Source organism: Cervus canadensis, chromosome 5, assembly GCF_019320065.1.
Source record: "Cervus canadensis isolate Bull #8, Minnesota chromosome 5, ASM1932006v1, whole genome shotgun sequence".
NCBI lineage: Eukaryota > Metazoa > Chordata > Mammalia > Artiodactyla > Cervidae > Cervus > Cervus canadensis.
The window spans coordinates 17,067,646-17,093,654 of NC_057390.1; the positions used below are offsets into that span (position 1 = coordinate 17,067,646).

At 35.8% G+C, this 26,009-nt stretch overlaps 1 long non-coding RNA gene and 1 other non-coding gene across 2 annotated transcripts; both read left to right on the forward strand.

Moving 5' to 3' along the window:
• Window positions 1-11,035: 11,035 nt before the first annotated feature.
• Window positions 11,036-17,510, forward strand: LOC122442591. The gene is made up of 3 exons (XR_006269667.1): window positions 11,036-11,182; window positions 13,408-13,409; window positions 17,499-17,510. It is a non-coding gene; the product is annotated as an uncharacterized LOC122442591 (long non-coding RNA).
• A 652-nt stretch (window positions 17,511-18,162) lies between these two features.
• On the forward strand, window positions 18,163-18,224 carry LOC122442761. The gene has a single exon (XR_006269751.1). It is a non-coding gene; the product is annotated as a U7 small nuclear RNA (small nuclear RNA).
• Window positions 18,225-26,009: the final 7,785 nt, after the last annotated feature.

The following is a 26,009-nucleotide window of genomic DNA, read 5'->3' on the forward strand; positions in this document are numbered from 1 at the left end:
CCTATAAATAAGGTATTTCTTCTGTATAAATAGTTTAAAATATTTTTGCAAATAAATACAGGCTGCTATTATTCTAATCTATATTTAAGTATATTTACATTTAATCACTAGACAGTCCCTGTGTCAGTGTTACTACCATCCAAAAGCCATATCAAGTTGTGAAGAACTGACATGTTGACATTATTGAGTCTTCCTGAATTTTCATGAACATGGAATATTTCTCTGTTCATTTAGTTCTTTGAATTCTTTCATCAAATTTTTATAATTTTCCTCACATAAATCTTATGCATAGTTTGTTAAATTTATACCAAAATATTTCATTTTAGGTGTGCAATTGTAATACTGTTATGTACTGCTATTATATAGAAAGTTAATTGACATTAGTATATTAATCTTGTATCCTACTATTTTTCTATACTAAATTATTAGTTCCAAGATAGGGATGTTCTGCCAATTTTTAAAGATTTTATTTTTAAAAAATGATCATATCATCTGCAGCAAAGAGTTTTACTTCTTTCTCAATCTAAATCCTTTAGTTTCCTTTTCCTGTCATAATACATTAACTAGGATTCCAATATGATGTTGAAAAGCAGTGGTTAGAAGGGATATTTTTGAGTTGTTCCTGATTTTCAGGAATGAGTTGTTAGTTTCTCACTATTAAGAGTTTTTGTTTTTGATAACCAGGAAACCATAGTACAAATGTTTTTGAGGAGGCATTTTGAGATTATTGAAGGTATTGTTGACCTCTGAATTCCATGCAACAAAACTTGTAAGACACTCACTATTTCAAAAAGCTAGTGAGTTAATAATAATCTACCTGTTCTTTTTTTTTTTTTTTAAGTTTTGCATAATTTTAAGTAGTCAGTAATTTATCCTTAGGTAATAATAGCTAACATCATACTCAACACTGAAAAGTTAAAACCTTTACCTACAAGATCATGAAAAAGAAAAGGATGCATGTGTGTGCTTGCTTATTTGCTCAGTCCTGTCCAACTCTTCGCGACTCCATGCCTGCCTGGATCCTCTGTCCATGGGATTCTCCAGGAAAGAATACTGTAGTGGATTACCATTTCCTTCTCCAGGGTCAGAAATTTGAAGGAAACATTTTTTACTTATTGCTTGAAAATCTAAAAAAAAAACCATAATCTTGATCATTTGGTTATAAGTAAAACTAATCTTGAAAAGAACAGTGCAAGGGATGATTATTTTCATTTTCCATAAAAATAATCATGATAGGCCTATGTATTCCTCAAGTTTCAATTTTAATATATTACTGAGAAATAGTAGGTAATGGTTTATAACTGTTAATCTGGATTCTGACTGGCTCAGCATCTATTATTTTACAATATTTGTAGATTCATTTGCTCATAAATACATTACAATTTTACCAAACTCTAAATTACTTATCAATTATTATTTGAATATTTGCTATAGGAGAACAAATATCAAAATATCAGCTAGAAAATGATCAAAGGCAGGTTTTTTTTCCTGAGAACACTGTATATAATATTTCAGCTAAATATTTTATTTAACAGTTGTAGTTACAGAGTAAATCTCTGTCTATAAAATTCAATAATAAATTTGATAGGCTATTTTCATAGAAAAGAAAGAAATGTTCTGCTATTAGTGGTCACAGCGGGACAGTTAGAGGTTAAGACATGGAGAAGAATTTGGAATTACTAGAATTTCATGCCACTCAAGTAGAAGCCCAAGGAATCTGCTCTTCTATAGTAGCAGGATATAGGGTAGAATTGCTGTTGTTGTTCAGTCTCTACGTCGTGCTCAGCTCTTTGTGACCCTATGGATTACAGTCACGCCGGTCTTCCCTGTCCTTCATCATCTCCTGGGGCTGGCTCAAACACATGTCCATTGATTCGGATATGCTATCCAATCATCTCATCCTCTGTCATCCTCTGCTCCTTTTGCCTTCCATCTTTCCCAGCATCAGGGTCTCTTCCAATGAGTTGGCTCTTCGCATAATGGTGGAATAATTCAGTTCAGTTCAATCGCTCAGTCATGTCCGACTCTTTGCAACCCCATGAATCGCAGCACGCCAGGCTTCCCTGTCCGTCACCAACTCCCAGAGTTTACTCAAACTCATGCCCATCGAGTCAGTGATGCCATCCAGCCATCTCATCTTCTGTCGTCCCCTTCTCTCCTGTCCCCAATCCCTCCCAGCATCAGGGTCTTTTCAAATGAGTCAGCCCTTCACATCAGGTGGCCAGAGTATTGGACTTTCAGATTCAGCATCAGTCCTTCCAATGAACACCCAGGACTGATCTCTTTTAGGATGGACTGGTTGGATCTCCTTGCAGTCCAAGGGCCTCTCAAGAGTCTTCTCCAACACCACAGTTCAAAAGCATCAATTTTTCGGCGCTCAACTTTCTTCATAGGTAGTGGCACCCATATCTATAAGAAAATGACTTTTCACTATCTTTATCCAATTCCCCCTCCTCTGGTAACCACAAATATCATTTCTTTTTCTGTGAGTTCGTTTATTTTTTTTTGAAGTATAATTAATCAAGAACATTATTTTAGTTCCTGGTATACAACATAGTAATTGGATATTATATACTTTTCAAACAAATCACTATAATAAATTTAGTTACCAAATGTTACCATATAAAGATACTACATGGTTATTGACTATCTTCCCCATATTGTTCATTTCATAACTGTGACTCATTTATTTTGCAACTGGAAGTTTGTATCTCTCCCATTTTTCCTCCCCCTATCCTTCTCCCTAGTGGCAAGTACTTGTTTGTCCTCTATGAGTTGGTTTCTGTTTTGTTATGTTTCTTCATTTGATTTGTTTGTTTAGATACCACATATAAGTGAAATCATATATACATACATACAGTATTTGTTTTTCTCTCTCTGATTTATTTCACTTATTTCACTTAATACCCTCTCGGTATATCCATGCTCTTGCAAATGGCATGATTTCATTCTTTTTTATGGCTGAGTAATATTCTGCCATTTATATATTGTTGTATTTCCCAGGTTCCTCAGTGGTAAACAATCCTCCTGCCAATACAGGAGACATAGGTTTGATCCCTGGATTGGGAAGATCCCCTGGAGAAGGAAATGACAACCCACTCCAGTATTCTTAACTGGAATATTCCATGGATAGAGAAGTCTGGTGGGCTATAGCCTAATGGGGTCCCAAAACAGCTTGACAGGACTATAGGCCGCATATATATGGGTTTTTTCTTTGTTTGTTTAATTCATTAGCCACTTTATGTATTTTTATTAGAGTGTTTAATTCATTTAAACTTAAAGAAATTATTGATAGGTATTGCCATTTTGGGGGTAATTTGTAGTTCTTTCTTTCTTTCTTTTTTTGTTTTTTGTTCCTTGTTTCTTTTGTTCCTTTCCTTTATATTTTGATAAGTTCTTTGAATATACTTACAAGCATTACTTTGAGCTCTTTATTAGATAGATTGCCTATGTCCACTCAGTTCTTCTTTGGGGGTTTTATCTTCTCACTTCATCTGGAACATGTTTCTCTGTTGTCTCATTTTGCCTAATTTGCTGCTTTTATTTCTATCTGTCTGGTAGGTTTGGCCTTGGAGTACAGAATGAAGCAGGGCAAAGGATAATAGAGTTTTGCCAAGAGAACACACTTGTCATGGCAAACACCCTCTTCCAACAACACAAGAGAAGACTACACATGGACATCACTAGATGGTCAACACTGAAATCAAATTGATTATATTCTTAGCAGCAAAAGGTTGAGGAGCTCTATACAGTCAGCAAAAACAAGACTGGAAGCTGACTGTGGCTCAGAAAATGAACTCCATATTGCCAAATTCAGACTTAAATTGAAGAAAGTAGGGAAAACCATTAGACCATTCAGGCATAACACAAATCATATCCCTTACAATTATACAGAAGTGAGAAATATATTTAAGGGGCTAGATCTAATAGACAGAGTGCCTGATGAACTATGGATGGAGGTTTGTGACACTGTACAGGAGACAGGGAGCAAGGTCATCCTCAAGAAAAAGAAATGCAAAAAAAGCAAAATGGTTGTCTGAGGAGGCCTTACAAATAGCTGGGAAAAGAAGGGAAGTGAAAAGCAAAGGAGAAAAGGAAAGATATTCCCATTTGAATGCAAAATTCCAAAGAATACCGAGGAGAGATAATAAAGCCTTCCTCAGTGATCAGTGCAAATAAAATAGAGGAAAACAATAGAATAGGAAAGACTAGAGATCTCTTCAAGAAAATTAGAGACACCAAGGGAACATTTTATGCAAAGATGGGCTCAATAAAGGACAGAAATTGTATGGACCTAACAGAAGCTGAAAATATTAAGAAGAGGTGGCAAGAATACACAGAACTGCACAAAAAAGATCTTCATGACCCAGATAATCACAATGGTGTGATCACTCACCTAGAGCCAGACATCCTGGAACGTGAAGTCAATGGACCTTAGGAAGCATCACTACAAACAAAGCTAGTGGAGGGGATGGAATTCCAGTTGAGCTATTTCAAATCTTAAAGGATGATGCTGTAAAAGTGCTGCCCTCAATATACCAGCAAATTAGAAAATGCAGCAGTGGCCAAAAGACTGGAAAAGGTCAGTTTTCATTCCAATCCCAAAGAAAGGCAATGCCCAAGAATGTTCAAACTAATGCACAATTCCACTGATCTCACATGCTAGTAAAATAATGCTCAAAAGTCTCCAAGCCAGACTTCAGCAATACGTGAACTGTGAACTTCCAGATGTTCAGACTGGTTTTAGAAAAGGCAGAGGAACCAGAGATCAAACTGACAACATCCATTGAATCATCAAAAAAGTGAGAGAGTTCCAGAAAAACATTCATGTCTGCTTTATTGACTATGCCAAAGCCTTTGACTGTGTGGATCAACACGAACTGTGGAAAATTCTCCAAGAGATGGGCATACCAGACCACCTGACCTGCTTCTTGAGAAATCTGTATCCAGGTCAGGAAGCAACAGTTAGAACTCAGCATGGAACAATAGATTGGTTCCAAATAAGAAAGGGAATATGTCAAGGATGCATATTGTCACCTTACTTATTTAACTTATTTTCATAGTACATCATGAGAAATGTTGGGCTGGATGAAGCACAAGCTGGAATCAAGATTGCCAGGAGAAATATCAATAACCTCAGATATGCAGATGACACCACCCTTCTGGCAGAAAGCAAAGAAGAACTAAAGAGGTATTTGATGAAAATGAAAGAGGAAAGTGAAAAAGTTGACTTAAAGCTCAACATTCAGAAAACTAAGATTATGGCATCTGGTCCCATTATTTCATAGATGGGGAAACTGGAAACACTGGCAGACTTTATTTTTCTGGGCTCCAAAATCACTGCAGATGGTGACTGCAACCATAAAATTAAAAGATGCTTGCTCCTTGGAAGGAAAGTTATGACTAACCTAGACAGCATTTTAAAAAGCAGAGACATTACTTTGCCAACAAAGGTCCATCTAGTCAAGGCTATGGTTTTTCCAGTAGTCAAGTAGGGATGTGAGAGTTGGACTATAAAGAAAGCTGAGTGACAAAGACTTGATGCTTCTGAACTGTGGTGTTGGAGAAGACTTTTGAGAGTCCCTTTGACTGCAAGGAGATCCAACCAGTCCATCCTAAAGGAAATCAGTCCTGAATATTCATTGGAAGGACCGATGTTGAAGCTGAAACTCCAATACTTTGGCCATCTGATGCAAATAACTGACTCATTTGAAAAGATCCTGATGCTGGGAAAGATTGAAGGTAGGAAGAGAAGGGGACAACAGAGGATGAGATGGTTATATGGCATCACCAACTCAATGGACATGAGTTTGAGTAAACTCTGGACGTTGGTGATGGACAGGGAGGCCTGGCGTGCTGCAGTCCATAGGGTATCAAAGAGTTAGACACGGCTGAGCGACTGAACTGAACTGAACTGATTGATAATGAAAGTCTGTAATGGGCAAAAGAATGACTGACAAAATAAGAACAGTGATTGTTTCAGGGGATACTTGATTTGGGATTGACTGGAAAGGAGAATAAGGAAACATTAGCGTGAACTTAAGCTTCCCTGCTGGCTCAGAGAGTAAAGAATCTGCCTACAATGCAGGAAACCTGGGTTTAATTCCTGTTTGGGAAAATCCCTTGGAGAAAGGAATGAATATCCATTGAAGGACTGGAAAAGGTCAGTTTTCATTCCAGTCCCAAAGAAGGGCAATGGCAAAGAATGTTTAAAGTGTAAAGTGAAATTGAAAGCTGTTCATGCTCAAAATCCTCCCAGCTAGACTTCAACAGTATGTGAATTGAGAACTTCCAGGTGTACCAGTTGGATTTGGAAAAGGCAGAGGAACCAGAGATTAAATTGCCAACATCTGGTGGATCATAGAAAAAGCAATAGAATTCCAGAAAAAAAACAGAAAAACACAAAACATTCAATTCTGCTTCATTGACTATGCTAAAGCCTTTGACTGTGTGGATCATAACAAACTGTGAAAAATTCTTAAAGAGATGAGAAGACCAGACCACCTTACCTGTGTCCTGAGAAACCTGTGTGCAGATCAAGAAGCAACAGATAGAACCTAACATGAAACAACAGACCAGTTCCAAATTGTTGTCAGCCTACCTATTTAACTTCTATGCAGAGTACATCATGTGAAATGCTGGGCTGGATGAAGCACAAGCTGGAATCAAGTTTGCCAGGAGAAATGTCAATAACCTCAGATATGCAGATGATGCCAACCTTATGACAGAAAGCAAAGAGGAACTGAAGAGCCTCTTGATGAAGATGAAAGAGGAGAGTGAAAAGCTAGCTTCAAACTCAACATTCAAAAACTAAGATCATGGCATCTGGTCCCATCACTTCATGGCAAATAGATGGGGAAACAATGGAAACAGTGACAGACTTTATTTCCTTGGGCTTCAAAATCACTGCAGATGGTGACTGCAGTCATGAAGTTAAGACACTTGCTCCTTGGAAGAAGAGCTATGATAAACCTAGACAGCATATTAAAAAGCAGAGATGTTACTTTGCCAACTGCAAAGAGTCAGACATGATTGAAGCAACTAATGCACACAGGGTGAATTTAATGTTCTGTAAGATGGTAGGAGTTTTGTTTGCATAGGTATACATATGTATTATTTAAAACTCCATAAATGTGTGCTTAAGATCTGTTTTTATTGTATATAAATTTTACATTAAAAATAAAAACAAGAAAAATTTGAATTCTCGTTGATAAAATTTTTGCTGAAGTATTCCGATGGAATACTTTTCGTTCTGAGCACCACTTAACAATGATTTTATTGGTACTTCTTTCTCAAGTTAGGGGACCCAAGCTGTGTTCCCAGTTGTGTATTCATACTTCTGAGTGCATATGTTAATTTGCTATCATAAATACAATAAATTTGTCCATATAATCCATTTTCACCCAATACTGAATAATTTAAAGCTTTCTATTTATTTTCAGAGAAGAGATACTTTATAGTATGGAATAGAATGCCAATTTCACAAGAAAGTTTGAGACAAAAATGTGAGAATGTGTGACTTGGAAGACAGTTATTTTTGTTGAGCTGCTTTAGGCTCTGCCTTTGCACGCCCGAAGGCACACATTCAATCTCCCTGCTTTTGGGGACATTGTGATGGAAAAGTTAAAGAAAACCTGCAGCTGAAACAAAAGATCAAGAATGGGATTACGTGAGAATTATGTGAAAATCTTTCAGTACAGATTTCATCTTAGCAAGTAAAGCTTGGTAGGAAAAGACAATTCTCAGTCTCACACTGTGTTTCTGCAGGGGGCACTTTGATGTTAGACTTATTCATTGTAGTTAAAACATCCAGAGAGGTCTTTAACATCTGGTTCCAAATAATAGCCACAGAGTTCTGTTGTTACAGATTGTAAAATGTCATTGTTGCTCTGTCAAGGAATACATATAACTCAGCAAGAAAATCTGAACTAATTTCAGCATATACAGTTACAGTAATTGCTTTTGAAGTGGGGAGCTATGATGTAAATATTTAAATGAGGTGTATAGCTTTTACAAACTGAACTCAGTGTATTTCCTTAGCTCAGTAACATAGTAGAAAATTTAAACTTGGTGCAGTTCTCGAGAACCAAGCTAGTTCACCGTTCCACCCATTTTTAAAGTGTGTCCAGTTAAGAGTAAGGGTGGACTAGCAAGGTAAGGAGAAGATGATTAAGTGCACTATGGGTCCAAGTCAAGTTTGTATCTATATTCAGAAAGAAGTCAAAATATAATTTTATTTTGGGTATACACACACACACACACATATGAAATTTTGCATATATATTTACTATGTATGTGTTATATATTTTATACAGTAGTTTATATTATAAAATATGCATGCATTTTATATATTATGTACATATTTATGTATATACAACAAACTGTGGAAAATCCTTATAGAGATGGGGATACCAGAACACCTTACTTGTCTCCTGAGAAACCTGTATGCAGCTGAAGAAGCAACAATTAGAACCGGACATGGTACAACAGACTGGTTCCAAATCGGGAAAGGAGTATGGCAAGACTGCATATTGTCACCCTGATTACTTAATTTATATGCAGAGTACATCATGTGAAATGCCAGGCTGGATGAAGCACAAGCTGGAATCAAGATTGCCAGGAGAAATACCAATAACCTCAGATATGTGGGTGACACCTCCCTTATGGCAGAAAGTGAAGAGGAACTAAAGAGCCTCTTGATGAAAGTGAAAGACGAGAGTGAAAAAGCTGGCTTAAAACTGAACATTCAAAAAACTAAGATCTTGGCATCTGGTCCCGTTACTTCATGGCAAATAGATGGGGGAAAAAAATGGAAACAGTGACAGACTTTATTTTCTTGGACTCCAAAATCACTGCAGACAGTGATTGCAGCCATGAAATTTAAAAAATTGCTTGCTCCTTGGAAGGAAAGCTATGACAGACCTAGACAGCATTTTAAAAAGGAGAGACATCACTTTGTGACAAAGGTCTGTATATCAAAGATATTTTTTTTTCCAGTAGTCATGTATGGATGTGAGAACTGGACCATAAAGAAAGCTAAGTTTCAAAGAATTGATGCTTTTGAGTTGTGGTGCTAGAGAAGACTCTTGAGAATCTCTTGGACAGCAAGAAGGTCAAACCAGTCAATCCTAAAGAAAATCAACCCTGACTATTCATTGGAAGGACTGATACTGAAGCTCCAATATTTTGGCCACCTGATGGGAAGAATTGACTCACTGGAAAAGACACTGATGCTGTGAAACATTGAGGGCAGGAGAAAGATGGTGTGATAGAGGATGAGGTGGGTGGATGGCATCGTTGACTCAGTGGACATGAGTTTGAGCAAACTCTGGGAGACGGTGAAGGACAGGCAAGTTGATGTGGTGCAGTCCATGAGGTCTCAAAGAATCAGACACAATTTAGCAACTGAGCAACAACAATATATAAATACACTATCTACCTATCTATATTATATCTATACCACATATTCATAGATGTGTATATTTAAAGTAGCTAAGTATATTTCAGTGAACTACCTCTCAAAGGCAGTTTGCCTGTAACAAAACAAATTCTTATAATTTTATATGATGTAAGCATTTTTCAGTGTAAATAGAACTAGAAAGAATCATAGAATAAGCTATCCATAATTTTAGAAGAGAACAAGTAGAATGAAGTATGGCAAATATATATGCTCCATGAATCAGGAGGAGGTGAAACATCCTAAGACCCATAGAGATGTGCAGGAGAAAGCGGATTGAGAAAGAAATAGTGAATTTGGAAAACTATTCATTTACTGACTTGGGCAACAGAATTGCTTCAATAACTACAAATCATCAGTTTTCTGTTCATCTTATTTCATAACTTTGCTGGTTTTGGAGCTGTGCATCAAGCTATCATTCCTAAATCATTAGAGAATGAGAATGCTATTTTCATCCAAGAACACATGCTCAGTTCTGCCCCTAGAAAGAAGTTGAGAGAAGAGCTATTTGCTCTTTGTGTAGTTTGCCTTCTCTCCACGACTATACTCAAACATGCATCCCTGAAAAATGTTTATTTGACCAGTGACATTTCTTAGATTTTTATCAACCAGCTATTCAATCCTGGCTTCCTTCTGTACTATTAATTTAATGAATTTGAGCTTAAAGCAAGGGGAAAAGAAACAAAACAAAACACACTGACAAATATTCAGCTATTAGGAGTTTATCCAGACAACCCCATGGAACCAACAAAAAAGACAAACTTTAAAGATGACTGCTCTAACACCTGTCCTTCTTCTATTACAATAAAATAGACTGCTTGCCTATGGAATGCAGCAATTGTCTATCAAGTTGTCAAAGCTAAAGATAAAGTTGTCAAAGATTTCCTCCAGAGTGTTCCAGATGAATGCCCATGTCAAGAATCCCCAAGTCTCCCCTCAATACACCCTCAAATAGCACAGTCTGCATTTGAAAAATATTCCAATTCATAGCAAACACTATACTAACAACTATAAAACTAAACAGCTGTATTGAAAATTTTTACTGTTCTTTAAAAAAAAAAAAAAAAAAAGACTTGCAGAGGATAGATCTCTCTGCAAGTCTTCCACACAATGTGAGCTATGTATCATTTCAATTCAGTTCAGTTCAGTCCTTCAGTTATGTCTGACTCTTTGCGACCCCATGGACTGCAGCACGCCAGGCCTCCCTGTCCATCGCCAACTCCCGGAGTTTACTCAAACTCATATTCATTGGGTCGGTGATGCCATCCAGCCATCTCACCCTCTGTCGTCCCCTTCTCCTTCCACCTTCAATCTTTCCCAGCATCAGGGTCTTTTCAAATGAGTCAGTTCTTCACATCAGGTGGCCAAAGTATTGGAGTTTCAACTTCAACATCGGTCCTTGCAATGAATATTTAGGACTGATTTCCTTTAGGATGGACTGGTTGGATCTCCTTGCAGTCCAAGGGACTCTCAAGAGTCTTCTCCAACACCACAGTTCAAAAGCATCAATTCTTCAGTTCTCAGCTTTCTCTATAGTTCAACTCTCACATCCATACATAACCACTGGTAAAACCATATTTTTGACTAGATGGACCTTTGTTGGCAAAGTAATGTCTCTGCTTTTTAATATGCTATCTAGGTTAGTCATAACTTTTCTTCCAATGAGTAAGCTTCTTAATTTCATGGCTATAGTCACCATATACAGTGATTTGAGAGCCCCAAAAAGTAGTCTCTCACTGTTTTCCCATCTCTTTGCCATGAAGTGATGGGACCAGATACCATGATCTTAGTTTTCTGAATGTTGAGTTTTAAGCCAACTTTTTCACTTTCCTGTTTCACTTTCATCAAGAGGCTCTTTAGTTCTTCTTCACTTTCTGCCATAAGGGTGGTGTCATCTGCATATCTGAGGTTATTGATATTTCTCCTGACAATGTTGATTCCAGCTTGTGCTTCATCCAGCCTGGCATTTCATACGATGTACTCTTCATTCAATTGTGAGAATATATGGAATACAGTGAGGGCTAGAAGATTATCTATTATCATCATCTTCAACTTCTTTGTAAAGGAAACCAATTTCTCATTTTCTTAAGGCTTTGTGATAAAAAGTAGACCCTGACAAACATGTCATTGGTTGGGAAGCAAGCCAGACTGTATTATTACACTGTGCATGCATTCCTCATTTAAGCCATAGACTCAATTGGTTGATAATATGATCATCCAGGTCTCTAAAATATTTCTTTTCTTTTTCCTTCTCTCCTTTTCTTTAAATAAAAATCCTAAGCATTTAATAAATGTTTAAAAAGTGCTATCTGTATTGTCAAGGGCCCACAGAGAAACCAAGAATAATATTAATAATTTAAAAACACAAATTATCAGTATTTGGTCAGAATTAAATGCTTACCAATTGTGTAGAATTTTAAAATACACTAGTAAAACGTCCCTAGTTTTCTCAAAATATAGTCTTTTAATTGAGCTTCATGTGTGTTGGACTTCAATGTACTAAGGATAAGCAACATTCAGTTTCTTGCATATCTCCTTCCATATTCCACTGTGTATCTCCTTATATATTATATATGTATTAATTTTGTTTTAATAGCTGTTAACTTGCCCTCAATAATTTAATATGAGAAAGACAAATCCTACTTTAAAAAACAAAAAAAACCCCAAAGTTCCTGCTAGAGTATTTTTTCACCCACAGAGGCCTTTACAAAAATCAGAATGACCCATCTTTCTGAATATTAAAGCTATAGAAGAGTTTGAAGGACCCCTACATTGAACAAGAATTTGAATTTGACATTCTGTCAGACCTTTTCCTCACCTTTGCTTATTTGATTTTATTTCTACACCTTTATCTTTTTTCACTCCCCTACAGAACATGTTCTGTGCCTTGCCACTTTTATGCATTGCCCATAATTATTACACTCACCAGAAAAAAAAAAAAAAAAAAAAAAAACCTTTGCCTCTACTCTTCACTTGTCTAAGCCCTTACTCTTTGAAAGGATATGGGGAAGGGCCAGCTGGCTGTTACATCTCATCCAGTTTATCATCAGAGTTGCTGATCTTGATATCTAAAGAGCTGCCTTCCTGTACATCTCACTTCACTGGCCTGTGTTCAGTGAAAGGCATGTCTGTCTTCAAACTCTACCTCCTCTGTGAAGCTTTCATTGACAGGTTCACCTTCTAAAGTTTTGGCAGAAAATTCCAACTTTGAGTCTTTTTAGCAAGGTCATAAGTGAAAAATTAAATAGGTGAGAGAAAGCAATTTAGTGGTGATATAACTCATGTGATTTTTTTTAATTGATGCCTTTTACTCAGTGGACTATTAATCCTGATTTCTCACTTAGCAGTAATGCCCCTAAGTTCACACTCTGATTTTTTTTCTTCAAGTATAAATATCTCACTCAAATACCCCTTAGAGATGGTGAGTTAAACACATGCATTAGCTTCCACTTTGTCATGAATTATAATCTCACCAAAATTATAACTATTTGGAAGATGGCAGAATGGGAAACAGAGTTGCATGATGAGTGAGCCTATTTCTGTGTATGTGTAGAGAGATAAAATTCACAGAAGAAAACAAAATCTCAAGTTCCGTAGACAATGACTAAAACTGAAAAGTGAAGAAGTAGCAACATAGGCATGTTATTTAGAGAAAAAGGCAAATAAAACATAATCAGTTAAAAGATTAAAAGGAAGGGCTGATCTTTTGGCAACAGCAAATGTATGTGGGATACAGAAAAAAAATGACTCGAACTATATTTATGCATTGCTTCCTGCACTTCAGCCAGATTCTTTACCAGCTGAGCCACCAAGAAAGCCCTATATTTATGCAAAAGTTTTATTAAAAATACTAAATATGAAGTGAATTATGGAATAAACTATATAATTTTAGAAAATTATAACATAATGTAACAATAGGATACACACATAAAGACATATGAAAACAGAAGATGTGATTTCTGATTGGGCAACACTGGACAGCTGGCTGTCTTCTAAAAGGCTGATCTTATGACATAGTTATAGTCAGTGTATCATAGTTTAAGATTTGACCCTTAGTAGTGTAAACTCAGATATGATTCCTCAGCATGCCAAGAGTAGATGTTGCTCTTATTGGCAGATTCAGGCCAAAAAATTTATGAAACTGATGTTTAAAATCAAAATGTTTCCTTTAAAATATTTAATAAGTGTAGATTGTAGAGGAACCAAACATCTAAAATCCACATACCAGTTTATCTTGCCTTATAGCCAGATTTACCCATGAAATTATCTGTAATAAGAATGCCTCTTAACAAGCATACAACATAAAATATAGACATAGTAGGGAATAGCTATTATTGTTCTCTGTTGGTACGGACCAGTGATGTCCAATATAAATATAATGTAATCCCCATATGTAATTTAGATGTTTCTGGAGGCCATGCTAGAAAAATAAGAAGAAACAGATGAAACAAATTTTAGTACTATAATTTATTTCACACAATATGTATTAAATATAATTTTAACATGCAATCAACAAAAACATGCTAAGATATTTATGTAGTGTTTGTACTATGTCTTTGAAACTCAAAGTGTATTTTATACTTACTGTACATCACATCTTGGACCAGCCACATTTCATGTGGTCATTAGTAACATATAGCGAATGACTACCAAATAGGATACTGCCAGGCAAGACTCCTATAAGCATTCAACAAGTAAATTAAACAGCAAAAGGCTGCTTTTCAACTTGGATTTAGAACCTCAGTTGTTAGTTACACAATTTAGATATTTAATTGTCTCATGCTAAGATAACAAGGTGTATACTTTTCTGGGGACAATGCAAGCTAAATTCTTTGACTTAGAGATATTTCTTTCTTCTAAATAATGCCTGGTTGGATTCAGCTCATGTTTACCTCTATGAACTTTCCTTTTTGTTTTCTGAATAAGCAACAAGTTTGGTGGATGACATATTCTTTCTTTAAATATGCTAATCCCTAATTTCTACTTACCTAGAGTGTATTCCTTTTAGTAACATTGCATATCTTTCCTATATTCCACTATGATACCGCATTAGAGGAGAAATTTCCTTTCCCATTATTTTTGTATTTTTGGAAAATATTTTATTGCAGCCCTCAGGGGCAGGAAATTGAAGTCCATATTTCGTAATTACGATGAGTGCATTCCCATATACCTTCCCATAGATATGAATCAATAATTTAGAAAGTTAGCAAGCTGAAGAATATATATCATTACAGTTCTTATATTTGAAAATATAAATTATATTTTAAATGTGCAAAAAACACTTAACATAAAAATTATGCCATAGCAACTAATTTTCATATTTATTAAAAATGTTATATATTTCTTAGATGCTTCAAATATATTTTGTTTATAATCTATAGAAACTAATAATTGCCTTTTACAAATGTTCTAGGAATTCACTGGTTAATATGGGAGATATATATGTTTTAAATATTTTAAATGGATTTATTATCTATATACTTTTATTTTTATAAAATATGCATGAAATTATAACATAAAGAACAAGTGACATTGGCATTTGTCAGCAGACTGTTTATAGGTTAGGAATAAATATACCATAAATAACAGTCATAAATGCACAAGAACCTCCTTTAAATGATGGCAAACATATACAGGAATAAATATGTGAAATTGTAAACACAAGTAACATTTTTCCATTAGACTCTATTTCTCAATGTCTTGTCAGTTATTTTCTTGGCAAGTTATTTCAGCAGGACCTATTTTCTCCATTATATTTGACAAATAATATAGAGATTGTGTAGTGATAAGATTACTAGTTAGAGGACTTGGTGTTAGGAGCGCTCCTATTGCAAACTGGGAAAGACATTTTTCATCTTATGCAAAATAAGAGATCCTTCTGAACTCTAACATACAGGAATATGTTTATGACTGGACTAAGGTGTGACTACTCCTAACCAGAGGTTCTTGGCACTCACTCTGGCTCTCTCTTTAAAACTTAATGAAGATTTTCTAGACTCACTGAAAGAATGTTCACATTTCTTGGAGGACTGAAGCCTCATAAGCCTACCCATGAATCTAAGGTTTCTAAGACATCAGATCATCAGAAATCTTGGATTTGATTTCTGCTTGTATTATTCAATATTAGACCCTGGACAAATTGCTTAGCATCCTTGAAACTTCAACATCCTCTTGTGTAAAACAGTGATAATAACTCCTGTCCCGCCTCTCTTATGTGTATATGTGTATGTATTCATGTGGTGAATACATGAATCATGTGATTCCTTGGTAGCTCAGACGGTAAAGAATCTGCCTGCAATTCAGGAGACCTGGGTTTAATCCCGGGTTGGGAAGATCAGCTGGAGAAGGGAATGGCTACCCAATGCAGTGTTCTAGCCTGGAGAATTCCATGGACAGAGGAGCCTGGTGAACTACAGTACATGGGTCACAAAGAGTTGGACATGACTGAGTGACTAACATGTATGCATGTACAGGTGTATGTATGTATGTACATATGTGTTTCTATGTGTGTAGTATTAGAGCTGCTAAACATAATCAAGGGCTTTCCAGGTGGCTCAGTAGTAAAGAATCCCTGTGCCAATGAAGAAGATGCAGGAGATTCAGGTTCGATCCCTGGGTTGGGAAGACTCCCTAGAGAAGGAAATTGCAACCCACTCCATTATTCTTGCCTGGAAAATCCCATGGACAGAGGAGGCTGGCAGGCTACAGTCCATAGGGTCACAAAGAGTCAGACATGACTTAGCGACTAAGCAAAAACAACAAACTTAATCAAAGAAGCAGTACAGTACATTTTATCCAAGTGTAAAAACATTTCACTTTTATCATCAGCTCTGAGCCAGATGAGATACTAAAACTTTACTCCATTGACTTTTTATCCTTATGAGGTAGAATAGCTGTTTGCATTTCCCAGATTAAAATAAAAAAATTGAGATTTAGAGTTGTTAAATAATTGTCTAAAATTACACTGACAGAAAATGGCAGAGTAGGGAATTGAAAATAGGAGCCTAGCCTAACTTCAAAGTCTAATCTTTCAAAGACATTTCTTACTTCCTTAAGTATGCTTGAACTCATTTCAAAAAGCAATTAATCAGTTCAATAGGAGCTAGTTTTGTCTAAAATAATCGTGAAACTGTCGTAACAATTTAGGGCTTGGGCTGGTAGTAGGTAATGCTAAAAAAATATACCATTACTCAGGATTCTGTGACCCCTTTTATCCTGGGTATCCTCCAACATCCTTGCCTGTTTCATTTATAAATGCTATGTTTCTGTTAGGTCATCTGCTAAATTACATAATGGGATTAACATCCCTCCATTGGTCCTTTGCTGATGCAAACATCTATTTCTCTTTTCCCTTGGTTGGTTTATGTTCTTATATTACTCCTTCTAGCAGTAAATATTCTCTAAATCTAAGTTCTGGCACTATTTTCATATTTCTTGTTTCTCTAATCCTGTCTTTTCTTTCTCCCTCCAACTCCTCTCCACTCTGGTATTTTCATCTCTCATCTCCATAGTAACAATACCTAAGTCTTTGAGCTACACCATCCTAAATGACATTCTAAGGTCTCTGTCTTTTAAAAAATCTCTCAATTGCTGTTCTGTAAGCATTTCTACTATTGATGCCTCCACACCTCCATGACATTACACTTAGCTTTTATTCTGCCTTCCCTGTCTTCCACTGCACTTGAAATTTCTCTTTCATGTTCAACAATGGCTTATGAAATGCAAAATCAAATAGGCTTTCTCATCTTTCAGTTTACTTAACCTTTTGGTGGGAATTAGTACTGTTAGTCTCACTTTCCTTTTTAGAAATCTCTACTCTTTTGACTCTTGCAATTTCCTAAATCTCCTCCTAAATGCCTCACTATCTTCATTGAGCCCTTTAATAATCTTCCCTGAGCTATCAGTTCCTACTTGCTCCTTCAAATAAAGGAGAAAGGAAGGCAAGGGGACAGCTATGGCTATATATTGTCCCTTGTAGGAAGCAAAGACCACCTAAATGAGAACAAGCATAAGCTATTTACTCAGAGCTTGTTATAGCAAGAAAATCAGCCACCATCACTGGCGTTTGGCAGTCTCAAGGGCAGGCAAGAGAATGGGAAAGCTTTACAGTGGGGGGAAAAAAAGAACTGTTCAATTATGTCTTGATTACAGGATGTTGGTATGGATAACCTGGGGGTGGGCTAACTAGAAATCCAGCATCCTATGCAATGAGTTTAGGGAGTGTGTATGGATTTCTCTGGTAGATCTTGAGCTGGAAACAAGAATAAGGGATACAAATTTGGGAACCTGGCAGTCATTACCTAAGTACTGACTAATTTAGGCCAATTACTGCAGAGCTGTGGTTTGGATTCCAAGAGTGGTGGCTACAAGATTATGGTCAAAGTTCTGTTCTTATATGTGGTCTGAACTCATTGTTCCATTATCTCTCACCCTAAACTCCTAAAAGATGCTACTTTTAGAAACTAGCTCCTGCTTCTGGTCCTGGTTTTCTACCACAATGTGTCTACCAGGGTGGAGGCCAGATAGACATTCTCTCTTCTTAAACTCTAGTCATTGACATGTTAATAGAACCACATGTTCACTGTCATCCATGCAATGCCTATGTAGGCAGATGAGGAGAGAGCTTCTCAAATGTATAGCAAGGCCATTTTTGTTTTTCCACTGGGGTTTTGAAGATAGATGCATAATTTAAAATAACAGTTTTCCAGTGTTACAGCTCTTTTAGAATTTGTCTAGCAGGTTTTCCAGTCTGCACCAGAAAACCCCAAGGAAAAAAACGACACTGTTTCAAATATTTAACTTTCCTCCTGATTAACACATAAAATTAGAAAAAAATTTAATGCACTACTTTCCTTTTCCATTTACACTTCTTTTTTTCCAGAATCATTTTATTTTTCTCCTGTTCTTTTATATCTGCTTCACAGAGAGTGATATATTTCCATTCTGAAATCTATATGGTGTCACCTGGACCAGGTATATCATAGTGATTTGAATCAAGAAGCAGGTAAATCATGTGTGGTTGATAGAAGAGTTATATGATAGTAATGTAAAGTGAATTACAATAAAAATAATTGTCTCTGTTGAACTAGAAGGCAGGTATTGTGGGGCTTAATGTTGTATAAAGGCCCAAGATTTTAGAGTTTTATGCAGCACTGCCATAAATCATGATACAAAACATTTCTGTATTTCACAGATCATGCATGCACAATCCTTTTCATCATTTGACACGCATATTTCAAGATCCATTAGGTGGTTTTTGCTGTGATTCTGTGAACAAAATCTGTTCTGTTCTTTTGTACATCCAAGGAGAGGACAAAAATGTTTCACCAAGTCACATACCAGAGCCCTAAACAACTGAGTCATCCTCAAAACTGAGGGCAGAGCAAGGGAAACATTTTCTTTCAGTGCTAACAACCTTTGTATTGAGCCTACCACAAAATTATTTTTATTCATTGTTAGAATTTAAAATACTCAGATATGATGTGAAGGGTTCATTGAGTTTTGTCTCATAAGAGTATCACTAAAATTAAGATATACAGCATTTATATTACATGGAAAATTCCTTCATACAACTCATCAGCCAGTCTGCCCTACCCTCAACTCTGCCAAAAGTCTACTACTGTTCTGATTTCAAATACCACATGTTAATTTTTTTCTGTTCTTGAATTTCATATAAATCCAGTCATATGGTGTGTACTCTTTTATATCTGACTGCTTTCACTCAATGTTTTTGACAATATTTTTTGTGTATAACAGTATTTCTTACCTTGTTATTGCTAAATTTGCTACATAGAATTCAGTTGTATTAATATAGCATGCTTTGTGAATGCAATGGTATGGAAATGGCATGGACCTAACAGAAGTAGAAGATATTGAGAAGAGGTGGCAAGAATACACAGAAGAACTGTACAAAAAAGATCTTCACGAACAAGATAATCACAATGGTGTGATTACTCACCTAGGGCCAGACAACCTGGAATGCAAAGTCAAGTGGGCCTTAGGAAACATCACTATGAACAAAGCTAGTGGAGGTGAAGGAATTCCAGTTGAGCTATTTCAAATCCTAAAAGATGATGCTTTGAAAGTGCTGCACTTAATATGCCAGCAAATTTGGAAAAGGCAACAGTGACCACAGGACTGAAAAATGTCAGTTTTCATTCCAATCCCAAAGAAAGGCAATGCCAAAGAATGCTCAAACCACCGCACAATTACACTCATCTCACAAGCTAGTGAAGTAATACTCAAAATTCTCCAAGCCAGGTTTCAACAATACATGAAGAGTGAACTTCTAGATGTTCAAGCTAGTTTTAGAAAAGGCAGAGGAGCCAGAGATCAACTTGCCAACATCCTTTGGATCATTAAAAAAAAAAAAAAATCCAAAAGTTCCAGACAAACCTCCATTTCAGCTTTTTTGACTATGCCAAAGACTTTGTGTGGATCACCACAAACTGTGGGAAGTTCTTCAAGAGATGGGAATACCAGACCACCTTGAGAAATCTGTATTCAGGTCAGGAAGCAACAGTTAGAACTGGACATGGAACCAAAGACTGGTTTCAAATAGGAAAAGGAGTACGTCAAGGCTGTATATTGTCACCTTGCTTATTTAACTTATATGCAGAGTACATCATGAGAAACACTGGGCCAGATGAAGCACAAGCTGGAATCAAGATTGTCAGGAGAAATATCAATATCTCAGATATGCAGATGACACCATGCTTATGGCAGAAAGTGAAGAAGAACTAAAGAGCCTCTTGATGAAAGTGAAAGAGGAGAGTGAAAAAGTTGGCTTAAAGCTCAACATTCAGAAAACTAAGATCATGGCATCTGGTCCCATCACTTCATGGCAAATAGATGGGGAAACAGTGGAAACATTGGCTGAGTTTATTTTTTTGGGCTCCAAAATCACTGCAGATGATGACTGTAGCCATGAAATTAAAAGACACTTACTCTTTGGAAGAAAAGGTATGACCAACCTAGACAGCACATTAAAAAGCGAGACATTTCTTTGCCAACAAATGTCCCTCTAGTCAAGGCTATGGTTTTTCCAGTAGTAAGTATGGATGTGAGAGTTGAAAGAAAGCTGAGTGCAGAAGAATCAATGCTTTTGAACTGTGGTGTTGGAGAAAACTCTTGAGAGTCCCTTGGACTGCAAGGAGATCCAACCAGTTCATCCTAAAAAAAAAAAAAAAAAAAAAAAATCAGTCCTGAATATTCATTGGAAGGATTGATGCTGAAGCTGAAACTCCAATACTTTGGCCACCTGATGTGCAGAGCTGACTTATTAGAAGAGACCCTGATGCTGAGAAAGATTGAAGGCAGGAGGAGAAGGGGACGACAGAGGATGAGATGGTTGGATGGCATCACCAACTCAATGGACATGAGTTTGAGTAAGCTCTGGGAGTTGCTGATGAACAGGGAGGCCTGGCATGCTGCAGTCCATGGGGTCTCAAAGAACTGAACATGACTAAGTCACTAAACTGAACTGAACTTTGTGAATTATTTTACAGATGAAAATTTGGATTGTTTCCATTTTTTCTCACTGGGTAAAACTTCTGTGGACATTGCTTTAAGACTTTGTGTGTATATGCACCCACATTTCTCTTAGAGATATACTTATAAATAGAATTACTGCTTCATGCAATAGGTATATGATTAAGAAGATAGGAAACTGTCAAAGGGTTTTTTCAAAATGGCTATATCATATCACATTCCAATAAGCAATATGTGAGAATTTTCCTCTACATTGTCATTAACTCTTGGTATTGTCTACCTATAACCATTTTGATTAGCATGGTATCTAGCTGTGGCTTTAGTTTACATTTCTCTGTTGACTAGTAATGTTGGATACCTTCTACATGTATTCAGTTGTCTCCTAACTGATCTCCATGTGTCTGTTCTATAATTATTTTTCTGTAAACTGCAGCAGAAAAATCTCTTTTAAATACATCATATTTCTCTTTGACTTCAAATATTCTAAAGTAAATATCAAGGATATAAGATCTTGAAAATGTTAATTATTGCTAAATTCTATAATATTATCTTGTGCTCCTCATCTCATTGATCCAATGTCCAACCAAGCTTTATTCTTTCCTTTTCTTAGCCACCTTAAGGTTGCTACTCTTCCAGGATACTTGTTCTTGCCTCTCTAAGCATAGAAATCTCTACTGCTAGATTTCCTCTCTCTCTCTCTTTTTTTTTTCTGTTGTTCAGTCCTAAGTCATATCTGACTCTTTGCAACCCCGTGGACTGCAGCATGCCAGGCTTCCCTATCCTTTACTATCTCCCAGACTTTGCTCAAACTCAAGTCCATTGAGTTGGTGATGTCATCCAACCATCTCATCCTCTGTCACCCTCTTCTTCTCCTGCCATCAGTCTTTGCCGGCATCAGGGTTTTTTGTTTTTTTGTTTTTTCCAATGAGTCAGCTCTTCACAACTAATAGCCAAAGCTTTGGAGCTTCAGCTTCAGCATCAGTCCTTTCAATGTATATTCAGGGTTGATTTCCTTTAGGATTGACTGGTTTGATCTCCTTGCAGTCCAAGGGACCCTCAAGCATCCTCTCCAGTGCCACAGTTCAAAAGCATTCTTTATGGTCCAATTCTCACATCCATACATGACTACTGGAAAAACCATAGCTTTGACTCTATGGACCTTTGTTGGCAAAATGATGTTTCTGCTTTTTAATATGCTGTCTAGGTTTGTAATAGCTTTCCTTTAATGGAGCAAATGTCTTTTAAGTTCATGGCTGCAGTCAACATCCACAGTGATTTTGGAGCCCAAGAAAGGAAAATCTATCACAGTTTCCACTTTTCCCCATCTCTTTGCCATGAAGATCTTCTCATAGATGTCTCCTTTTTACCAACCATGTTCAAGCTCATTTGTCACCTCCTCAAAAAAGACATTCTTTAATGATCTTTTAAAACAACGTATTCTCAACCCAACTTGCTATTACAGTAATGTCTCTTTTGTTGTCTTCATGGATTTCCAATATCTGAAACTGAGCTGATTATCTGTTAGTTATCCTCATTATGCCTATTATGTTTACACTGGAATCTAGAATCTATTAGAGCATTAATTTTATTTGCAACCTCTCTCTTGTGTCTAGAAGTATACCTGTTATAAAGAAATGCTGAATAACTCCTCAGGTGCTAATTAAACAACATACAAGTTTAGATGGGATTTGGTTGTTTTGAGTGTGCATTTTTGGTTGTTTCTTAGATTAAAAACAAACAAACAAACAAAAAACCCTAAACCAGGCAGTTTTTCTTGACTTAAGTAGAAAGCAAGAACTTAGATTGAGTTATACTTGAATTCGTTTTCGGAAACTCAATATAAACAAAACAACAATTCTTTCCACTTGCCTCTGTTAAAACTCCACAACCATGTTCTCAGTACAAATGGGCTGCAGGAATGATCGAGGGTTCTGCAATGAAATACTTTCAATCTTTACTTAAGTTTTCTGAAATAACCAATTAAGTATTCAATTTAAGTTATATTGTAGAAAAAACATTAGCAACAAAACCATACATTCCTGAGGATTTAAGGTTAGTAAGGCATATACTGTAATCATACAAAATAAATAACAAATCAATACTGAGAAACACAATAGTAGAAGACAAGAGTCCTATTACTGCTGGAAAACTGAATTAAGTCTGATAAATCTTCAAAATTTCTTTTAGGTTTAGTGCAATCTTATAAAACTATCAAGGGACATTTAAAATAATTTGATGAAAAGATTTTAAAATTTTATTTAGAAGAATTCATAGCATGAATCCAATATTATAACAAAATTCAAAAGGAGCAGCTCATTATAAATTGGAAAATATGAATCACTCATACAAGTAAACAAAGCACTGAGTTATCAAAGAAAAAACATCAAAAATTACAAAAAAGGAAATAGTAATCACTAACAAATGTATTAAAATATTAAGCTTAATGAAATCAAATAAGCACTAATAAAAATTGATTATCAAATTATCATATTAGTTAAGATTTGAGTATTAAAATAAATTATTGCTTTTCCATAATGATTCTTCTACATCTACACCTAAAGATTTTTAAAAATAGGGATATAGTCATTTTATAATGTTGTGTTAATTCCTGTTATAAAACAATGTGAATCAGCTATATATATATCCTTTCCCTCTTGAATTTTGCTCCCACCTCCAATCCCATCTATCTAGGTTACCACAAAACCCCAAACTGAGCTTCCTGTGCTATATGCAAGTTGGCTATCTATTTTACACTTGGTAGTATACATTTGTAAGTCCCAGTCTCTGTGTTCATCCCAACTTCCCTTCCTCACTGTGTCTGCATGCTCATTGCCTACATCTGGATCTATTCCTGCCCTGTGTCCCAGGTAAAGAACGTGCCTACTGATGCAAGAGACATGAGAGACGTGGGTTCGATCCCTGGTTCAGGAAGATCCCCCTAAAGAAGGAAATGGCAATCCATTCCAGTATTCTTGCCTGGAAAATCCCATGGACAGAGGAGCCTTGCAGGACTGCAGTCCATAGGGTCACAAAGAGTCAGATACGACTTAAGTGACTTAATATGCATGTACCATTTTTCTAGATTCCACATATGTGTTAATATTACATATTTATTTTTCTCTTTCTGATTCACTTCTCTCTGTATGACAGACTCTAGGCCAATCCACATTCCTACAAATAATTTGAGTGAAACTTTTTGAAATATATACCTAAGAACAAATGTACTGGGTCATAAGTAAGGTGACATATTTTTTGTTTACTTGGAATTAACTTGGTTTAACTTTATTGTTTCAGAGTAAACATAAATAGCATCCTCGTTCAGTCTCCAAATTGTATGGTCATTCTAACCATAGGTTGTGTGTATATTTAAATGATTAACTATTTCCAAGGTCTCTTCAGAATGGCTGTTTCAGTCTAAGCTCTTTTCAGCACTGTGTCAGAATTTCTATATACCAACATCATTGCCAGCACAAGGCCATGCATAGATTTCTAATTTTTCTGGCCAAGTCAATATAAAATACAGTTCATTGTGATTTTGATTTGTATTTCTGTGATTATTAATAAGTTTGAGTACAACTTGTTGTGCTTGTTAGATTTCCTATTTTATAAATTGTGTGTTTATATTATCCACAATCTTTTTACATGTGTTCTTCAATATTCCTGGTTGATTTTTATAATTGGAAATAAAACATCAGCTTCTAAGAAGCAGCTGAATATGAGGACCATAAAAACACTTAAGTCAATTTAAAAAATATTGGCTTGATAATAAAATTCCACTCTAGATTTTTTCTTTGCTTTAGTATATTCAATAAATGATTGTTGGTTTTCAAGTAACACCTATATTCAACTACTACTTGATATTAATTTTTATCCCTTTTTTCAGATATGCATATATTTTATTTCAGTGTACCAGTAAAAAGTTCCTTCTTACCTGGTTCCATTATCCTTTTGCCATTTTGTTTGAAGTCAGGAAGCACAGCAAAAAAGGAAATGGGAAAGATAGCTACATTTTTATTTTGAGTAGACAGATTGATTCTGGACATGGCATAAATTACAGAGCTATCTGTATATAGCTGGATTTGATCATCAGTTGGTAAATAATTATATGTAACCTTTCTTCTCTTGACCATCAACTAGAGAAATATCTATTTATTGTTATTCATTACATCACATCTTGATAATGGTTTTTACCTTCACATTAAAAAAGAAAAAAAAAAAAACAGCCTTAATAGTCGCATAGCCAGTTTTATGTTTAGCCATCTTAATGACTTATTAATATCACTTCCCTGTGGGTTAGATTTATTGCTGAGCAATCAGTCTTCAGTATGACCTCAAATTCCAAATCAAGCATGTTATGCTCAGTTTGGTAGGGCAATTTCAACCCTGTTGGTATGGATACTAAATTCTTGTCAGTCTCACTCTGTGTCCTTGGTCAGTTCATTAAATTTTTGGATGGATGAATATCTTTCTCTATTAAGTTGATATTTTACTTGTTGAAAATGGAGGAAGAAACAGCTAATTAAAAATATGAAAGGCCTTTTCATGCTAACAAATATAAAATAAAAAGTAAGTTGAACAGTTAAACTTTAAATGTTTACACTACATGATGATCAAATATGATTAGTTGGAATGTTAATTTTACACTTTATCCAAAAACATTTGTAATTTGATTATACAAGGAAAATAATAGGGATAAAATTTTGATTCAGGACATAAACCAAGTTATTTTTAGCCAGGAATAAAAAAGGGAGGAGGATAGTTGATGGAAAAAACCTTGAAGGCACAGTCAAGATATAATTTATTAGGCTCATTACAAAAATTATAAGCATATGAAATATGGGTTTTTCACATCTTTTAAGTACCCAGGTGTAATTCGTATAGTTTATTGCTTAATCAATTTGCATTTTCTCTAAAATAATTGTATTTTGGTTCCTATTGCAATCTCTTTTTCATTTAAAATATACCTTCAACTTCTAACTACCCACTCCAAGTTCAGCTCAGACAGGCCTAAAAGAACATGTAAATTCTGGTAAGAGTGATGAGCTCAGGAACTCTAAAAAGT